The sequence below is a fragment of the Pinus tabuliformis genome, chromosome 7 (genome assembly GCF_031772625.1).
Source record: "Pinus tabuliformis cultivar Carrire ecotype Pingquan chromosome 7, CPIR1, whole genome shotgun sequence".
Classification (NCBI taxonomy): domain Eukaryota; kingdom Viridiplantae; phylum Streptophyta; class Pinopsida; order Pinales; family Pinaceae; genus Pinus; species Pinus tabuliformis.
In genome coordinates, this window is record NC_142293.1 from 2,073,528,402 (window position 1) to 2,073,548,069 (window position 19,668).

General features: G+C 39.6%; 1 protein-coding gene across 2 annotated transcripts in view; it reads right to left on the minus strand.

Annotated features, from left to right (window-relative positions):
* LOC149256831 (protein AE7-like) overlaps positions 1-19,668 on the minus strand; it is a 143,630-nt gene that overhangs the window by 23,108 nt on the left and 100,854 nt on the right. The gene's annotated exons all lie outside the window — the stretch shown is intronic.

Below are 19,668 nucleotides of genomic sequence, written 5' to 3' on the forward strand. Positions count from 1 at the left end.
TCAAAGTTTGGAAAATAAATATAACTCTGCAAGCTAAGCAGCAATTTGTCACTTTGTAAATAAATGTAACTGTGCTCCACAAGCAGCATAAAGCTAAGCAGCAAATTGTCAATGAGCTTGGATTTACTGCTCGAAAGAACTAACAACCCTATGGCATTAGCAAACCGTTATAATCCTTGAATCAGCAGAGTTATTGCTGGAAATAGTTCAATAATGTTTTGAATATGGATTCGTTTTGAAAAGCATACTCTTGAGTCCTAACCATTTATATGAATTGCCAACCAAAAACTTAAAAGAAAATATCTATCAGTTAGTACAAATTACTGACACTACCAAATTACCAATCTTGCAATAAGTACAGCAGGGGAACAACACAGTGGTGCATTCACATGACATTCAGGTGGAAGCCTATCAGTTAGTCAAAATTGATAAGAATACTAACTAAAAGCAACTTTGCACAAAGTAGAACAGGTGAACAGAAATAGCGATGTCATTACATCATTTTTTTCATTTGTGCATACAAGAAATTGCTAAAATGCAAACCCAAAAGCAACAAAGTAAATTTCGAAAAAAATCAAAAAATTTAGAATTCTACATTATAAACATTTAGATGCCAATATAATCATATGACATGTCACATAAAGCCATAAACCAATTATAAACATTCATTATTCACATAAACATTCACGATTCATGCCTTATACTAATATATGGGAATATAATATTTTTGAATGTCAAAATTACATCATAAGTTTGGAGAGCAAATACTATATTAATATGTCAAAAGGCCTACAAAACTTGAGCCTATCTATAAAGCTGCAAAATATACCAATCCTTGGCATCATCATCATCATAAACTCCACCCTCTAAATCCTCCAATGGAATGTCATCTAATCAACCCCCCACCAATAATTAGAAGCATCATGGCCAAAAAAATACCTGCCACAAAATGAATCATTGGAAGTGTTGTCGCTCAGATTGTACAGGCACCGCAACAACCGCTCAGGGCGGGGCCTATCACTCTAAGCCCCGCCCACTCTATTCTAATTGTCTCCCATCAACAAGCTATGGGGGGTAGTCCTTATGGAATGAGGTGAAGGAAAACAAGTTGGAAACCAACTTGTTTGGGAGACATCGATGAGTGTTCTAGTTACTTGGTTAAATTTAACAAGATTAATGATTTGTGTAACGAATAAAATATATAAATAATATAAATAATATTAGTTAATTAGTAATTAGGTTGAAGAGGCATGTCTAAATGAGACATGAATCTTCATGAAGAGACACTTGCTTGGTATATAAGCAAGCCTCTCGTTCTCATTTGTAAATCATTCATTCTCTTTCTTATTCTTATTCACATATTTAATATAATATTTATATCCTTCATGGATAATTTCATATTCCAAGTCTTTTGGAGTAATTAATCTGTAGAAGGAACTTTGTTCGCTTCAATTTGATTAGATTTTAAGTATGAAATCAGTGCCTTAATGGAGTCACAATTCTTGTTTATGGTAATTTGAAACCAAGTGACTAGATGGACACCCAATGCTTGAATGATTGATTATCCTATATGATGTGCAAGTCCTAAGATCTACGTGAGATGCAGTGATCTTGGTTTGTTTAATTATATGCCTAGTCTAAGTATGGCCTTCCCTTAACTATTTTGAAGTTGGCCTCCAAGATAGGTTGTGGGAAGGAGGCCATCAGGAAGCAAGCTAGGGCCTGATTAACGATACCTTCTGTTGTGCTCCTATCACCCGATGCCTCCAGCGCTGCAGAGACTATGGCTCTAACGACTGCAAGGTCGTCGTGTTAACCACCAAAGAGTTGCCAAGCCCCTCAAGCTAGGTGAGAAGAGTTGCCCTAGATTTCTATCAACCTAGCTTATGTTAGGAGGTAAGTTTTAATGCAAGCTAGATCTAGGATGCTTATGCAAGAGATTATGAGTGAGATTATCTTGAATTAAGATTGTTTATGTTACTTAAGTACTTAGTGTGAATTAGCTTATAGTGAGAGTACTTAACAATGATGAGATGACAATCTTGAACAAGATAAATTGCTTTAGAAACACTAGTGCAAAACTTCAACAAATTCTCACAAGATGTAAAATGTCAATTTTTCAACAATGTTCGATACCACTTTAAGATAAACTAATCACCATTCAAGATAGTCAAATGAAAACTTAGATGCCAAGATTTAGAGTGATTACCAAAGACAAAGATGCCAATTAGATTCCAATTATCACAAGATCAGATCTAGAGCTTAAATGTAGGAGTGCTTTAGGTGCCAAATTCCGAAAATTTTACAAACTTAGAGTAAACCACGCAAGTGTTAGATCTCAACTGTAATGCTTCAAAAAATTTCAGTGCTTATTAATGTTATGAAAGAAGTAGAAAAATCACTCTAAATTATAAAATTTGCCCGGCATATTATGTACAAGGCTTTCCAATGACCAGCATGAGTAAATTTATGTGTCTAGCTCACTTTATGAAGATGTATTCAGTAAATTCCAGACCTGTAATAAGTTATTACAGCGGACCCACAGATCAGCAAGCTAGAGATGTCAAAAACAATGCCCAATATACCCAAAAATAGTAAAATTCAACCAACTTGAAGAAAAAAACAACTTTTAGGGTTTTTAGAGACTGTGATTCAGAAAATTTCAGATCTGATCTATTTACTACAGCAGTGAATAATTGACAAATCAGCAAGCTAATGCAGTTACAATCAATGCCAAAATTGCCTAGAAATAGAAAAATTTACCGAAAACTGAAAATTTCAAGTTTTAGACCCTTATTAAGTGTATGCTTCAAAAATTTCAGATCTGAAAACTTCAGTTATGCAGTAAATTCCAGCAAGCATAAAAGTTAGATCTAGGCTAGATCTAGGATGCCCAAGTGGCCAAAATTTATGAAAATGAAGATTTTGCAATTTTAAACAATTTTGACCATGTAGCATGTGATTTTAGGGCTTAATTGTTATTGATTTGACTGTTGTAATAAATCAGAGATAAAACTAGGGTTTAGAGGTCAAACCCTAGGCCCAAGGCCTTGATGATTACTTGCCCAAATTTGCCAAAATTTCTCCAATGTACTTGGCACCTGAAAACACAAGATTTGAGCCAAAATTGTTGCAAAACAAATTGTTAGAGATAAAATGTCAATCCTTTGAAGAAACCCTTGTTTGCAATGAGATCTAGCCCTTGTAGGGCTTATGGCCTTCTTAATGCTTGCAAAATAGATCCCAAACACTAGCCTTTTAGGTTGGGTAAGGGCTAGGGCCTTCAGAAAATGGTTTTTTCCCTGATTTGAAAATAAGCAACCTGCAAAAATAGCTTGAAAACCCTAGACGTCTAGGGTTTCTGAGGTCTTCAATGCCAATTTCTTCCTCAATCCTTAAACAAATTTAGAATATAAACTCAAATAGTCGTTATAAAAAATTTAAATTTTAAAACCCCAAATATAGACAAAAATACTAAAAATCCCGAAAACCCAAGTTAGAAAAAAATAATTTACGAGTTAGATCTAAAAATATACAAAGGTTTTATAAAAATCTAAATTTTTGAGAAAAATATTTTTATGGATTTTTTTCCTTTGAAGAATGGCTAAAAATACTTTAGAAACCCCAATGTATACTATAGCCTTAGCGAAGATTTAATCCACCATATAAATATTTGGAATCCAAACAACAGTGATTCTTGCCCAAGTTTGTGAACTTGGAGGCCAAGGACTGAAGTACCTGCAAGCACTATGAATTTATCTCAAAATAATTTGTTAGATCACATGGGGAATCAAACCACCTAAGATTAGCCCAAAACTATCAATAGTATGGTTCTATCTCCATCTAATGAAAAACAAATCTTACCAATACCGAAGTACCTGCAAGCACTATGAATTTATCTCAAAATAATTTGTTAGATCACATGGGGAATCAAACCACCTAAGATTAGCCCAAAACTATCAATAGTATGGTTCTATCTCCATCTAATGAAAAACAAATCTTACCAATATTCAGCACAACATAGAGATGTCCGTAGTCAGCACATACCACAAATCAATAAGCAAAAATACCTTGAATTTCACCCCAAAGTCTTTATTATGATAGAAAAAATAGTTCCCAGCGGGACAATAGTTACAAAGATGCTTCAACAACAATTTTCTAGCCAGAGATCAAGATGTTAGAGACTCAAATGACTCTAATTTATAGATTTATCCTCCAAGTGGAAAAATAACGACTAGTTTCTTCGTTCCTTGTCAAAATAATCTTAGTCGGTGATAAACACTTCAGTCTCTTTTAATCTTGGCCCTTGATTTTTATTTTTGAGAAATTTTCAAATTTATCATTTAATTCCATTTTTATTAGCTCAAAATTAATTATTTTGAGCTAATTTCCACACAAATTTGACTTTGACTTAACCACCAAGGTCCAAGGGCCCAAATTTTCTTGAAATATATAAGATTCCCTTAGTAGAGGACATTTCAAAATTGATTCAGTTAGGACCCACTAATTTTTCGACTAAGAGAATTATTTTTCTTAAGACAATTTAATTTTGGCTCTAATTAATTTTTTTTGGCTTAGAATTTAATTTTATTTTGCCAGAAAAATTAATTAATTTACACGAGGGGATTTAATTATTTTTCCACCCTCTAATACATAAGAATTTACATTTACAACCCTCAAAGAGGAATACACATTTGGCTTAGACCCTCAAAACACATAACCCTTCTAGGACACAATATGATCTACTAAACCAAGTGATTTGTAAAAAAAATTAAGCCAACTAGCTTAAATTATTCCCAAATCACTTTACATCAAACTCGACTAAAAACACTAGGACTCACCTAAGATTTTGACAATCAAATTCACCCTAGCTTTGGGGTTTAAGATGGAGGGAAAAAACTCTTATGATTAGTCGTGTTTAGAAACACAGGTAATCGGTGAGGTTAAAAAACCTCCTAGGAAGAAATTCGTCATCAAAATCATAGGCTTACCTAAGTTGTTACATATATTCAAGGTCTTACTAGGATAATTTACATTAGATAGCTTGCAGAATGGATTTACAATGACATATAGACCACTGACAAATGATCTGATCTTGTTGAAAAAATTTGGCACTTTTGCTTCCTTGGAACTTTGACAAATCCAGTGCAACAGGAAGAACAACCCAATGATAGGTTAGTTATCAAGAATTTAGAAGTATCCAAGTCTCCTTATTACCCACCCATGTGTGTAACCCCTAAGAGAAAAAATTCTCCTAATATGTCAACTTTCCAACTAGCATCCCTATCATGATCCACAGATAGCTACCCTCAAATGCCTCTCATCCATTCTCCAGTGAATCCTTTCTTTATCTAGCTTGTTCATCCGACGAAGGTGGGTCATCAAATATGAGGTACATTGACCATTTTTGTATTCAAGTGCATTCATTTAATTTTTAAGGACATTCTAGTATGGATCACAGGTCAAGTCGGATGAGAGACCACTTTTGGTTGGAAACTTGTTCCCATTCTTGACCTTAGTGGTTATCACTTGCCCTTAGTCCAATGTAACCAAGCCTCCTTGAGGCCTTTCTTTCATTGTCTAGCAGGGGCACAAATAATAGGCTTTGACTTACATTGCATGTTAATTGTAATCCATACTTAACACCTTCCATCTTCCCCTTGTATCCACATCCCATCTTTAGGTTGATTGTTATTTGTCGCTGGTATTGGTTCCCTGTTTTCCTCATCCTTAAGTAGGGGTTTGGAAACTTTGCCCTAAGAGGTAGATGTAGAAGAAAGAAAAGAAAAGCATGAGCCATAATATTAAAATGCAAAATATTGCAAGGATAAATGAAACTAAATGGACAAAATCTTAGTCTAAGATTTACCCCCCTCATGAGCAAGGAAACGTTTCATCTTTAAGGGTGTTGGAAATATTGAGAGGGTGAATCAATATTTCTTAGCAACTAGCACTTTATTAATCTTTTTCAGAGCATTAGTTGTTCTTCAGCATTATTATTATTATTATTATTTATTAGATATAAAATGCAGTAGACAACATCATACAACAATGCAGAAAGATTTAACAATACACACAAGATTTTTAGGTGGAAAACCTCATCCGTGTCAAAAACCAACAAACGCTTCTTAGTAATTGTCTTCTCTTTCTCTTTTAAAAGAAAAATTAATTACATCAAGGTCTCAGCCACAACCCCCTCATTTACAGGCTACAACCTATAGGACGCTACTACACCCTAATATCTTGCTGCAACCATAAGGACACCCCTACGCCCTGTGAGTTAGACCACAACCCGAAGGTGACTCCAATCACCTACCTCGCACCACCGTGCCACCTTGAAGAGTTCTTAGGCCACAACCTAAAGGTGTCTCCAATCACCCTGAAGAGTCGGCGGACCACGTTTCATAATTTTCATACTGGATCCCCATGTGCTCTGATTCAATTATAAGAAGATAGTAGATAAGAGAATTTGCTCTATTGAAGATGAATATCCAATCAAGTCCTGCAGTTGCATTCTTGATCAATGCACAATACTAATCACATTGCACAATCCTGCTCAAACTGCACAACCTTGCTCAATCTGACCACTGCACTGTCCAACCACTGATCACTGCACAATGTTGTTTCACTGATCATTGCCCAAGTTGTACCAAACCAATCAACCTGTAATAGTCATTGTATCATACTGCTCATGTAAGGATAAGCATCATATGCGCATGAAGCACTCAACACATCACGTTGTTGCACTGTACCAAACTTCTCATAATGTTGCAAACATCTAGCACTGCTGCACTGCTATCAAATAATGGCAAAAACTCAGGTGCCTTGGGTCATCCCTATGACCTACCTTCAAAGATCTCAAGCTTGGCCTAAGGAGGGTTAGTAGCATATGTTTTATTGCTACTGCTTGGATAGTCAATGCTCTGGAACCATTAATGTAACATCACCCAATGCAGTCATGTATAATCATTGTCCAAGAATGCTGCCACAAACCCACTGTAATGTAGTTACATAAATGTTGTCAAATCAATGCATCACATCAACTAGGCATGCTACAACATGTTTGACTAGACCCAATACTACCAGTTTACTAAGTCAAGGTCAAGACTAATTGTCAACTCGATGTGTTAAGTCAAAGTCAAAACAATTATCAACTCTAAGTGTAAAGTCGTTGTTCCAATATATGAGTCGGGTCAATAGGTCATGTCAAAGTCATGTAATTGTCTCACTAATATGTCAAGTCAAAGTCAAGATATTATATCAATGTCAATGTGTCACTTGCTATCCCATCACATGTGACTAACACCAAGAGATATAGTCACATCAATTGTTAACGTTGTGAAAAATCCTAGATCTAACAATCTCAGGAATCCTACTGCAACCAACTGAATCTACTTCACCTAGATCGTAAATTACATTACAAACTTATTTCAGACTTCTTCTTGAAACATTGGAGTAAATTACTGAAGCAACCTACACCAAGTTAAATATGATTCTGAAACATAGAAACTGAGCAAGGAAATACAAACACATGGGACACCGTTATTTTTGGACAAATGTCCCCAAAAAAACCCAATGCGGGAAAATCGGTGCAGCAACTTGAGGGTTTTATTATTATGCAGGAGAAAATCTGAGTACAATTCTAGGATGCTCAACTAGCAATCCAATACAGAGAGAATACTGGACAAAAGATTGGTGAAATGACCTCACCCTATCACTAGGAGAATCAGTGACTGATCCTGTTGAACTGGAGGCTCTGTGTCACCCTCTGCGTGGCCTCTATGCAGAACTACGTCACTCCCAGCAGTTTTTGTGTCACCCTTGCTGGGTATTACACTGCCCCTCTTCCGGATCCTTTGGTGGCTGAGGAAATCAATCTTCTGCCTCCCGAACTCACACCCCGGCTCCCGGCAACTGAAACTCGACTTCTCTTAGCGGGAAACTCGACTTCCCCTCAAGAATTGCGTTGTGTCAGCACTGTGTGGGCCAGCGTCAACCTCTCCCTAGACGTCTTTCTGTTCTCCCTCTGCCTCATACTCTTCGGAAATTCCTTCTTCTGGATTCTCACTGCCTCTCTACTACAAAAGATCTCAATCGAATTTTCCTCCTGAGAACTTATCACTTCAGAAAATCAATTTCTTGATCTCTCTTGGTGTATTTTCTAAATGACCCTCAAGCTCCCAGCAACTGAAACTTGACTTCTCTTAGCGGGAAACTCGACTTCCCCTCAAGGATTGCGTTGTGTCAGCACTGTGTGGGCCAGCGTCAACCTCTCCCTAGACGTCTTTTTGTTCTCCCTCTGCCTCATACTCTCCGGAAATTCCTTCTTCTGGATTCTCACTGCCTCTCTACTACAAAAGATCTCAATCGAATTTTCCTCCTGAGAACTTATCACTTCAGAAAATCGATTTCTTGATCTCTCTTGGTGTATTTTCTAAATGACCCTCAAGCCCCTTCTTATATCTTTCTGTTGGACAACCAACGGCCTAGATTAACTCCCAATCAAAGGCTCAGATCGTTTTGACTTGATCTTCGTCTTTATCTAGAAGATTCACCCACAATTAGATTAATACCCATTAACATTTTAATTTTCTTAAGTTTAGACTTAGGAACTCCATTGAAAATATTAATTATTTTAATATAACCGTCTCTGGGTGGAATTTCCCAAAACGGTTTTTGGGTTCTTTGGAATGCATGCGCCCAAGCCTCCCTGCAAAATTTGAGGCCTAGAGCACATCCAATGCTACCCAAGATCAACACTCCCTCTTAGCGAGGAATGTGCTCTAGCAATATATTGTTGTTGCATACTTCTTTGACTCGGAAGCGTCGTCCTCTGCGTTGTTGATGTCTGACATGCTGTCCACCAACTACTGCGTTGTTGTTGCAACTGTACTGTTGCCTTTGACGCTGCCACTGCCAATGCTACATCTGTACTATAGCTCCCTCTCAAATGCTGCATCTGCTATGTTGCTAGCACTGCTACTACTAACACTGCATCCGTACTGCAACTCAGTTGCTGAGAGAAGCAGCTGCAAACACCCAAAACTGGACAAGTATACAGTGAATACACCTCAGTGTTGAAAGATTGATTGTTGCTAGTCCCACGTTGTCTTCTGAAGCCACTACGCTCCTAAAGCTCTGCATTGTACCTCCATGAATTGCTTCCTCTCTGCTCTGCGCTACTCATGTTCTGGCGCTACTAACTACTGCATCTATCGAATCAACACTCCATGGCACCAACTGAAAGCTCCTCCATCCCACTACTATTGATCATGGACTCTCATAGCAAGGTGATGATCCAAGAGGTGGGCTCCTCAAGAATCCTGCCCATCTGTAGCTCCATCGAACTATAGTTCTATATCAGCCCACCTCCCTCCTGGAGGTATCTTGGTTGTCATGGCAAACTCCTCCTCCTGTTCGATCTTTGCGGCTACAATGTTAAAATTGTGCTTCTCATCCTTGTCCTTTTTCTTCAAAGGACACTCGGATGCATAGTTGCCCATCTCGCCACATCTGAAGCACTTCACCTTGGAGATGTCTCTCTTTCGTCTTTGTTGCCCCTGCTGCCCCTTTGATGCAAGGGTTGCATTATCCTCCTCCTCTACTTTGGGCTTCGACCCACTGCTGTTGCTACTTCTGTCAAGTTTGACCTTGACCAGGACTCTCCTCAGCTTTTCTTGTTTTAAAGTTGCCCACATCTCATCCCAATTAGGCAATTGTTGCTTTGCCCAGGATACTCTGGACAAAGACTTGCCATTCGTCCGAGACAGAATTTAGAGCCAATCTCACTAATAACTCTGAATCCTGAGGTGTATGCCCCGCAGCTGACAACTCATCACGTGTCTCTTTCAGCTTCGTAATAAAAGGGATCCACAAGTTCTCCCTTCTGCATTTGCGCAGATCTCAACTTCTATTCCAAGTACATCTTCCACTGCTCGAAAGATCCCTGATACAATGTGGCCAAAGCATCCCACATCTCCTTAGCAGTTGCTTTGCTAGCAACGTGGCACACCACGTGATCCTTGACTCCATCTAGGATCATCCTCTTGCCCTTTGTCATCTCAAATCTGTACTTTTTCAGCGGATCTGCATCCACAGGAACAGCTACCACAATATCAACATATGCCTTAAGGGCATGCTCATCTAGAAGGAAAGACATTCTAGCCTTCCAAATGACGTACGTAGTTGGAAGCTTTGTCCAACCTGTCCTGATCCCTCAAACCACTAGTTGTCATATCCTCTGAAAAATGTCAAACAGCTCCTGTAGGAATTTACAGGGTAAGTTCCACAGAAGAATACCAAAAGGACACCGCTCACAACCAGATCTCAAATCAATACACCAGTATTTTTGACGTGGTTAAAACCCTCAGAGTGCAAGGAGGGAAACAGTCCACGGCCTGTCCCAACGTGGGTACAGACAATTTATTAATCAAAGAATGAAAATTTACATAAGCTTCTCTCATGCACGGATTACCCGAACAATGACCCTCCATGCGCTTTAAATAGAACTCATGGACCAATCGGGTGTCAAGCCACGGATCAAGTGTCGGTAATACCGAGGTGAGAGTGAACCGTCGGATCACTACATATCGTGACCGTCGGATTGTAAGTTACAAAATGTACAACGGTAAAGAAACACACTTTACCTAACTCTAACCTAACTCTATACTAGACCAAGTTGAACTTAACTATATCCTATGTGTCGGAATATCCTAACATCCCCCCTTAAGAACAACTTGGGATAGGATTGAAGGATTTACAAATATGACACAATAGGAGAAGGAAGGAGGCACTAGAGCCTATCCCCCCTTAGTGACAACTTCCTGAACTCCAAGCATATATCGAAGTTTAGTGAACTTCGCCTCTGTGAGAGCCTTTGTGAAGATGTCTGCAACCTGATCATCCGTTGGACAATATTGCACTTCAAGAACATGGTCAAGAATGAGCTTTCTGATGAAGTGCATGTGTAGTTCAATGTGTTTGCTGCGCTGATGCTGGACTGGATCTTTGCATAGCTGAATGGCACTTTGATTATCACACCAAAGTGTGGTTGGATGCTGCTGCTCAAAGCCAAACTCTGATAGGATCTGACGAAGCCACAAGGCTTCCTTACTAGCTTCCACGGCACCACGATACTCTGCTTCTGCTGACGAAAGAGAAATGGCAGCCTGTTTCTTACAAGCCCATGTAATAGGTCCTGAACCAAGAGTGAAGACATAACCGGCAGTAGACTTCCGATCATCAAGGTCACCAGCCCAATCAGAATCAGTGAAACCAACTAACAGAGGAGCTGCTTTGGCACTGTAATGAATCCCAAACTGTATTGTACCTCGAACATAACGAAGTATTCTTTTAGCTGCTTTCCAATGACTTTCACGGGGGTTTTGCATAAAACGAGCAACAAGGCCAACAACAAAGGAAAGATCAGGACGAGTATGGGTTAAATACAAGAGTTTTCCGACAAGTTGACGGTATAAGGTAGCATCAACTTCAGGAGAAGTACAAGAGACTGAAAGTTTGACTCCAGACTGAAAGGGAGAAGGGGCTGGCTTACAGTCTTCCATGTGAAAATGACGAAGAATATCACAAGCATACTTGGACTGGGAAAGGAAAATACCCTCTTGGGATTGCAAGACTTGAAGACCGAGAAAATAGTGTAAGTGTCCTAAGTCTGTCATTTCAAATTTCTTTTTAAGGCTGGACTTCACATGGTTTATAAGGTTGGGATCACTACCAGTAAGAATAAGATCATCAACATAAAGAACAAGGATGATGAGAGAGTTGCCCACTTTCTTGGTGTAGACAGTATTGTCAGAATGACACCTAGAAAAGCCAGATTCTAAAAGAAAGCTATCCATTTTGGCATACCAAGCTCGAGGAGCTTGCTTGAGGCCATAAAGGGATTTCTTAAGTCGACAAACGAGGCTGGAGTCTGTTTGTATGAAGCCAATGGGTTGTTCCATATAGATTTCTTCCTGCAAGTCCCCATGCAAGAAGGCAGATTTAACATCCATTTGATGGACTTCCCATTTTAAAGAGGCAGCAAGGGAAAGAACAAGGCGGATAGAGTTCATTTTGGCAACTGGAGAGAAGGTTTCAGTGTAGTCAATGCCTTCAACCTGTGAAAAGCCCTTAGCAACTAGACGAGCTTTATGTTTATCAACTTTCCCATCTGGTCCATACTTGGTTCTGTAAACCCATTTGCATCTAACAAGTTTGCGTCCCTTTGGTAGAGGAACAAGATCCCATGTATCATTTGTCATCAATGAATGATATTCTTCATTCATAGCTGTTTCCCAATGTGGATGGCCTGAAGCTTCTGCAAAAGTGTCAGGATCATGATTTACTGGAGCTTGAGCCAGTAAAGAAGAGGCTCTTTCAAACTGAGAACGTGTACGTCGCTGATCTGTAGGATCACCGGCAAGATCACCTGCTGCATCCCGAGTAGCACGGACCCATCTTGGAAGTTGAGGATCCTGAGAAGGTGGGGAAGGATTATCATCCTCGCTTTCATCATCAGAAGAAGAAATGTTTTCAAAGATAGAAGAGATGGGAAGAGGTGGCACATCCGCCGGACTAGGCTCGCAGGCCGATTTATTTTCATCAAATTTTACATCTCTTCTAATGATAACATTTTTGGACTTAAATGGAATAAGTCTATAGCCTTTTACATCTTCAGAATATCCAACAAAAGTACATTTCTCACTCTTAGGTTCTAAGGCTTTATGCTTTTCATCTGGAATATGGGCCCATGCTTCACTTCCAAACACACGAAAGTGACTTACATCTGGTTTAATGGAACTCCAAGCTTCTTCTGGAGTGATATTCTCTAGAACCTTAGTAGGAGTGCGATTGATTATATAATTTGCACAATTAATTGCTTCGGCCCAAAAACTAAGACTGAGTCCTTTAGATTGCAGCATACAATTAGCCATTTCCTTTAAGGTGCGATTTTTCCTTTCAGCTACACCATTTTGTTGTGGAGTGTATGGAACAGTATGTTGCATTTGAATTCCATTTTCGGTGCAAAAGTTGATGAATGCATTTTTAACATATTCTCCACCATTATCAGTTCTTAGCTTAAGAATTTGATGTCCAGATTGTTTTTCAACGAATGCTTTGAAGGCCAAAAAGGTGGTAAATACTTCGCTCTTGAGTTTTAAGAAGTATACCCAAGTGCGTCTAGAGAAATCATCAATGAAAGTTAAGAAGTACTTGCAGCCAGAGAATGAAGCAACAGGAAGAGGACCACATAAATCACTGTGCACAAGCTGTAAAGGGGCTGAGGCGTGCCAAGAGGCACGTTTGTCAAAACTGTCCCGATGATGTTTTCCGAGTACACATCCGGAACAAACACCATCTTTGCAAGATACCATAGGAAGACCTGTCACCATGTTTTCTTTACATAGATGCTGAAGGGAGCGATAGTTTAAGTGACCAAACCGCTCATGCCAAAGTTTGCTCACTTCATCATTATGAGCAACAAATACTGAGGGAAGATGGGATGACCCAAAGTTGTGAAACTTATACAACCTTTTGGAATCATCAGCAAGACCAGTAGCTAGAATCTGTTTAGGATCTTTTAGATCCTTGATTACAACATCATGAGGTGAAAATTCAACAATTTTACCTTCACCTGAATGAGTTATCTGATAGACAGATAGAAGGTTGCAGGATAAGTTTGGAACACATAATACATCATTGAACTGACCATTGTCTAGATGAACAGTTCCAGTCCCTACAACATTAAGAGATCTATCATCACCAACATATATATTTTTGGTGTTACAATCATTTAAAGAAGAAAACATGGCTTGGTTTTTGGCCATGTGACAAGAGGCTCCAGAATCAATGAGCCACTCATGAGAATGAGAAGAAGAAGAAGATACATTTAATGCATAACCAGACTGAGATGATTGACGATGACATGCAGAAAATGCCGTTCCGGAAGTTGAAGTTGAAGTAGGCTCCAGATGGATGTTATGTTTCTTCATTGCGGCTTCCAAGGCTTCCATCTTCTTAAAGCATTTAGATTCTAAGTGGCCATCTCGATTACAAAAGTTACAATGTCTTTCAGTCTTCTTCCATTTGTTTTTATTGGTCTTATCATATTGCTGAAATGATCTTTCATCTTGAGGCTGAGTTGGTTTAGGACCATTCCTTTGAGGATAAGACTTCTTAGGATTCTTTGAATTTGGTTGCTGCTGGGCGGCTAACGCTTTTGTGGAAGAGTTTCCAAGATTAAGAAGACCAAGGTGTAAGAGTTTTTCTTGTTCTCTTATTAAGGAATCACAAAAGGAGTCAAAGGAAGGGGGCTTGTAGTCTTTGCCTTGACAAATGAAAGCTTCCCTGGTAGAATGGAAAGTGGAAACAAATACAGAGTAGGCTGGCCCTAACTTAGTAAGGATGGAATAAATAAGGTTACCATCATCTTTCTTAACTTTAACACCTTCCAAGAGATATCTAAGGTTCTTGAATTTTGACAAGAAATCTTCAATGCAAGAAAAATTATTAGGATCCAAAGTAAGCAGCTCATTTTCAAGTTGATGGGATCTAATTTCATTTTTAATCCCAAAAACTTTAGCAAGTTTTTCTAATGCTTCATGAGGAGTTTCAATTTCTGCAATGTGGAATCTAAGATCAGGAGAAACAGACATTCCTATCAAGCCACGTGCTTGATCTTGTCGATTTTCCCATTTTTCGGCCTTGTCTTCATCTTTGGGTTTCTTCTCTTGGTCTGTGGCTATTCTGAAGAGACCTTTACTTCTAAGTAAATCTCCCATGTAGGCTACCCATTGGAAGTAGTTAGTGCTGTCAAGAATGACTTGGCATGGACTTTCCATTTTTGAAAAACAACTGAAGCTGAAGATGCTGAAAGTAAGTGGTCCAATGGATAGATCTCGAAAAAATAGGCGGTTTTAAAAAAAACGGCTCTGAAAAAGGCTTCCGGATGAAGAAGTTATGGCTTTTTGAAAAAAAATTGTTGACGTTGCCGGCAAAGTGCGCGAATGTGCGGGAATGAAAAAATCCGCCCCCACAAAATGGAGACTTGAACCCAAGACCTCTACTCTCTTAAAAGGTCTTTGAACCAATTGATCTATACAAAAGATTTGAGAGAGAGAGAGAGAGAGAGAGAGAGAGAGAGAGAGAGGGGGGGGGCCTCGATTTGCGTGCTTGCCTTGGGAAGACTCTTTTCCCCTACAAAACACAAAACACAAAACCCAACACGAATATCCAAAGAAAAACGAACCTTACGGCTCGAAGTTAGCTTTAGCCAAAAAACTAGAAATTTAAAAAAAATCTCAAAGTTAGCTTTTAGCCGAAAAACTAAATATTTTCCTCAATGTTTCTGATTTTCCGAGATCACACTAAGGTGCAGGGAAAAGAGCATACGCATGAGAAAAATCCTTTCTTTCTGTTTCTGATTTGCCCAGATCGCACAGAGTCGCAGGGCAAAGAGCATACGCAGAAATGAAAGGTATAGATCCGGGAAAAAAAAGGCTAAATAAACCGAAACCGAAATAAGCAGAGAGAAAATGACAGTAAACTGCAAAAAAAACACTGTATACCTCCCGATCTGAAAAATGACGCAGCTAGGGCTACCGGAAACCTTTTCGCGTGAAACGAAAGGGGTTCCTCACTGAAACAGATGCTCCGAATGCAACAGAGCAGTCCTCTCGGCCCGAAAGCAGTCAGAAACAGCAGATCTAGGAAACGACAGCCGCATGCAGTTCTACCGGCTTCAGATTTGGATCACCAACGGACGCGGCCCTCAAATAGCTCTGATACCATGTAGGAATTTACAGGGTAAGTTCCACAGAAGAATACCAAAAGGACACCGCTCACAACCAGATCTCAAATCAATACACCAGTATTTTTGACGTGGTTAAAACCCTCAGAGTGCAAGGAGGGAAACAGTCCACGGCCTGTCCCAACGTGGGTACAGACAATTTATTAATCAAAGAATGAAAATTTACATAAGCTTCTCTCATGCACGGATTACCCGAACAATGACCCTCCATGCGCTTTAAATAGAACTCATGGACCAATCGGGTGTCAAGCCACGGATCAAGTGTCGGTAATACCGAGGTGAGAGTGAACCGTCGGATCACTACATATCGTGACCGTCGGATTGTAAGTTACAAAAAGTACAACGGTAAAGAAACACACTTTACCTAACTCTAACCTAACTCTATACTAGACCAAGTTGAACTTAACTATATCCTATGTGTCGGAATATCCTAACAGCTCCCTCTATCTCCCTACTGCGTAGCTCCTAGGCTGGCTTACGCACTCCCTAATGGAGTTGGTAAGTCTGTTGCTCCTCTGTTGTCTAGCAAATGAGAAATATTGATTTCCTCAATAGGAAATCACTGAGGAAGTACTCCCTCACTATGCGATTTGCTTCCTTCTTCCAATGGCTTTTCTGCCTAACACTCGACTTGCAGAAAACTGCATCCCTCTAACTCTGCGCCTATGCTCTGCGTGGTTCCCTCTGCCTTGGCAAATTCTCGATCCAACAGCCTTACCTCTCTATCGGCTCACTCAGATAGAGACACCCACGAAAATATAGCCCTCCTGGCTAGAACTACGCAATCCCTCAGGGGATTCGAACTGCTACTTGTTGCAGCAAGTTGGCCCTTGCTTCAATGCTATATCTGCTCTTCCTGTTTCACATCAACAACACTAATACCATGTGAAAATTCCTAGATCTAACAATGTCAGGAATCTTACTGCAACCAACTAAATCTACTTCACCTAGATCGTAAATTACGTTACAAACTTATTTTAGATTTCTTCTTGAAACATTGAAGTAAATTACTGAAGCAGCCTACGCCAAATTAAATATGATTCTGAAACATAGAAACTGAGCAAGGAAATACAAACACATAGGACACCGTTCTTTTTGGACAAATGTCCCCGTAAAAACCCAACGCGGGAAAATCAGTGTAGCAGCTCTGAGGGTTTTATTATTATGCAGGAGAAAATCTGAGTACAATTCTTGGATGCTCAAATAGCAATCCGATACAAAGAAAATATTGGACAAAATATTGGTGAAATGACCTCACCCTGTCACTGGGAGAATCAATGATTGATCTTGCTGAACTGGAGGCTCTACGTCACCCTCTGCATGGCCTCTGTGCAGAACTGCGTCACTCCCAACAATTTCTATGTCACCCTTGCTGGGTATTACGTTGCCCCTCTTCCAAATCCTCTGTTGGCTGAGGAAATTGATCTTCTGCCTCCCGGACTCACACCCCGGCTCCCGGCAACTGAAACTCGACTTCCCTTAGCAGGAAACTCGACTTCGCCTCAAGGACTGCGTTGAATCTGCGTGGACATGTGTCAACCTCTCTCTAGACGTCTTTTTGTCCTCCCTCTGCCTTCTACTCTCCAGAAATTCCTTCTTCTGGATTTTCACTTCCCCTCTGCTGCAAAAGATCTCCTTAATCAAATTTTCCTCCTGAAAACTTCACTTCAGAAAATCGATTTCTTGATTTCTCTTGGTGTATTTTCCAAATGACCCTCAAGCCCCTTCTTATATCTTTCTGTTGGACAACCAACGGCCTAGATTAACTCCTAATCAAAGGCTCAGATCGTTTTGACTTGATCTTTGTCTTTATCTAGAAGATTCCCCACAATTAGATTAGTACCCATTAATATTTTAATTTTCCTAAGTTTAGACTTAGGAACTCCATTAAAAATATTAATTATTTTAATATAATCGTCTCTGGGTGGAATTTCCCAAAACAGTTGCTGGGTTCTTTGGAATGCATGTGCCCAAGCCTCCCTGCAAAATTTGAGGTCTAGAGCACATCCGATGCTACCCCAAATCAACAAACATTGTATCTCAGGTCACTATCAATTCATTCGATATACAATGATTGCCATAGGCATAGTTCTACTGCTTAAATGTTCAAAAACTGTCTACATCAATGATTCAAAATTGTAGCTAACATGAGGTCATAGGTTATGTTAGAGTCAGTATTTTCATACTGCCATCAGTGATCAAAACTCCTCTTTTATATCATATTAGGGTCCCATTCTGGAATTTTTGTCATTCCACCTAGGTCCTCGTGCAAAATTTTACTCATTGATGGTAGCCCTAGTCAAAAAAGTGTTAGGATATTCCGACACATAGGATATATTTAAGTTCAACTTGGTCTAGCATAGAGTTAGGTTAGAGTTAGGTAAAGTGTGTTTCTTTACCGTTGTACATTTTGTAACTTACAATCCGACGGTCACGATATGTAGTGATCCGACGGTTCACTCTCACCTCGGTATTACCAACACTTGATCCGTGGCTTGACACCCGATTGGTCCATGAGTTCTATTTAAAGCGCATGGAGGGTCATTGTTCGGGTAATCCGTGCATGAGAGAAGCTTATGTAAATTTTCATTCTTTGATTAATAAATTGTCTGTACCCACGTTGGGACAGGCCGTGGACTGTTTCCCTCCTTGCACTCTGAGGGTTTTAACCACGTCAAAAATACTGGTGTATTGATTTGAGATCTGGTTGTGAGCGGTGTCCTTTTGGTATTCTTTCTGAGGAACTTACCCTGTAAATTCCTACATGGTATCAGAGCCATTTGAGGGCCGCGTCCGTTGGTGATCCAAATCTGAAGCCGGTAGAACTGCATGCGGCTGTCGTTTCCTAGATCTGCTGTTTCTGACTGCTTTCGGGCCGAGAGGACTGCTCTGTTGCGTTCGGAGCATCTGTTTCAGTGAGGAACCCCTTTCGTTTCACGCGAAAAGGTTTCCGGTAGCCCTAGCTGCGTCATTTTTCAGATCGGGAGGTATACAGTGTTTTTTTTGCAGTTTACTGTCATTTTCTCTCTGCTTATTTCGGTTTCGGTTTATTTAGCCTTTTTTTTCCCGGATCTATACCTTTCATTTCTGCGTATGCTCTTTGCCCTGCGACTCTGTGCGATCTGGGCAAATCAGAAACAGAAAGAAAGGATTTTTCTCATGCGTATGCTCTTTTCCCTGCACCTTAGTGTGATCTTGGAAAATCAGAAACATTGAGAAAAATATTTAGTTTTTCGGTTAAAAGCTAACTTTGAGATTTTTTTTTAAAAATTCTAGTTTTTTGGCTAAAGCTAACTTTGAGCCGTAAGGTTCGTTTTTCTTTGCATATTCGTGTTGGGTTTTGTGTTTTGTGTTTTGTAGGGAAAAGAGCCTTCCCAAGGCAAGCACGCAAATCGAGGCCCCCCCCCCTCTCTCTCTCTCTCTCTCTCTCTCTCTCTCTCAAATATTTTGTATAGATCAATTGGTTCAAAGACTTTTTAAGAGAGTAGAGGTCTTGGGTTCAAGTCTCCATTTTGTGGGGGCGGATTTTTACATTCGCGCACTTTGCCGGCAACGTCAACAATTTTTTTTCAAAAAGCCATAACTTCTTCATCCGGAAGCCTTTTTCAGAGCCGTTTTTTTTAAAACCGCCTATTTTTTCGAGATCTATCCATTGGACCACTTACTTTCAGCATCTTCAGCTTCAGTTTTTTTTCAAAAAATGGAAAGTCCATGCCAAGTCATTCTTGACAGCACTAACTACTTCCAATGGGTAGCCTACATGGGAGATTTACTTAGAAGTAAAGGTCTCTTCAGAATAGCCACAGACCAAGAGAAGAAACCCAAAGATGAAGACAAGGCCGAAAAATGGGAAAATA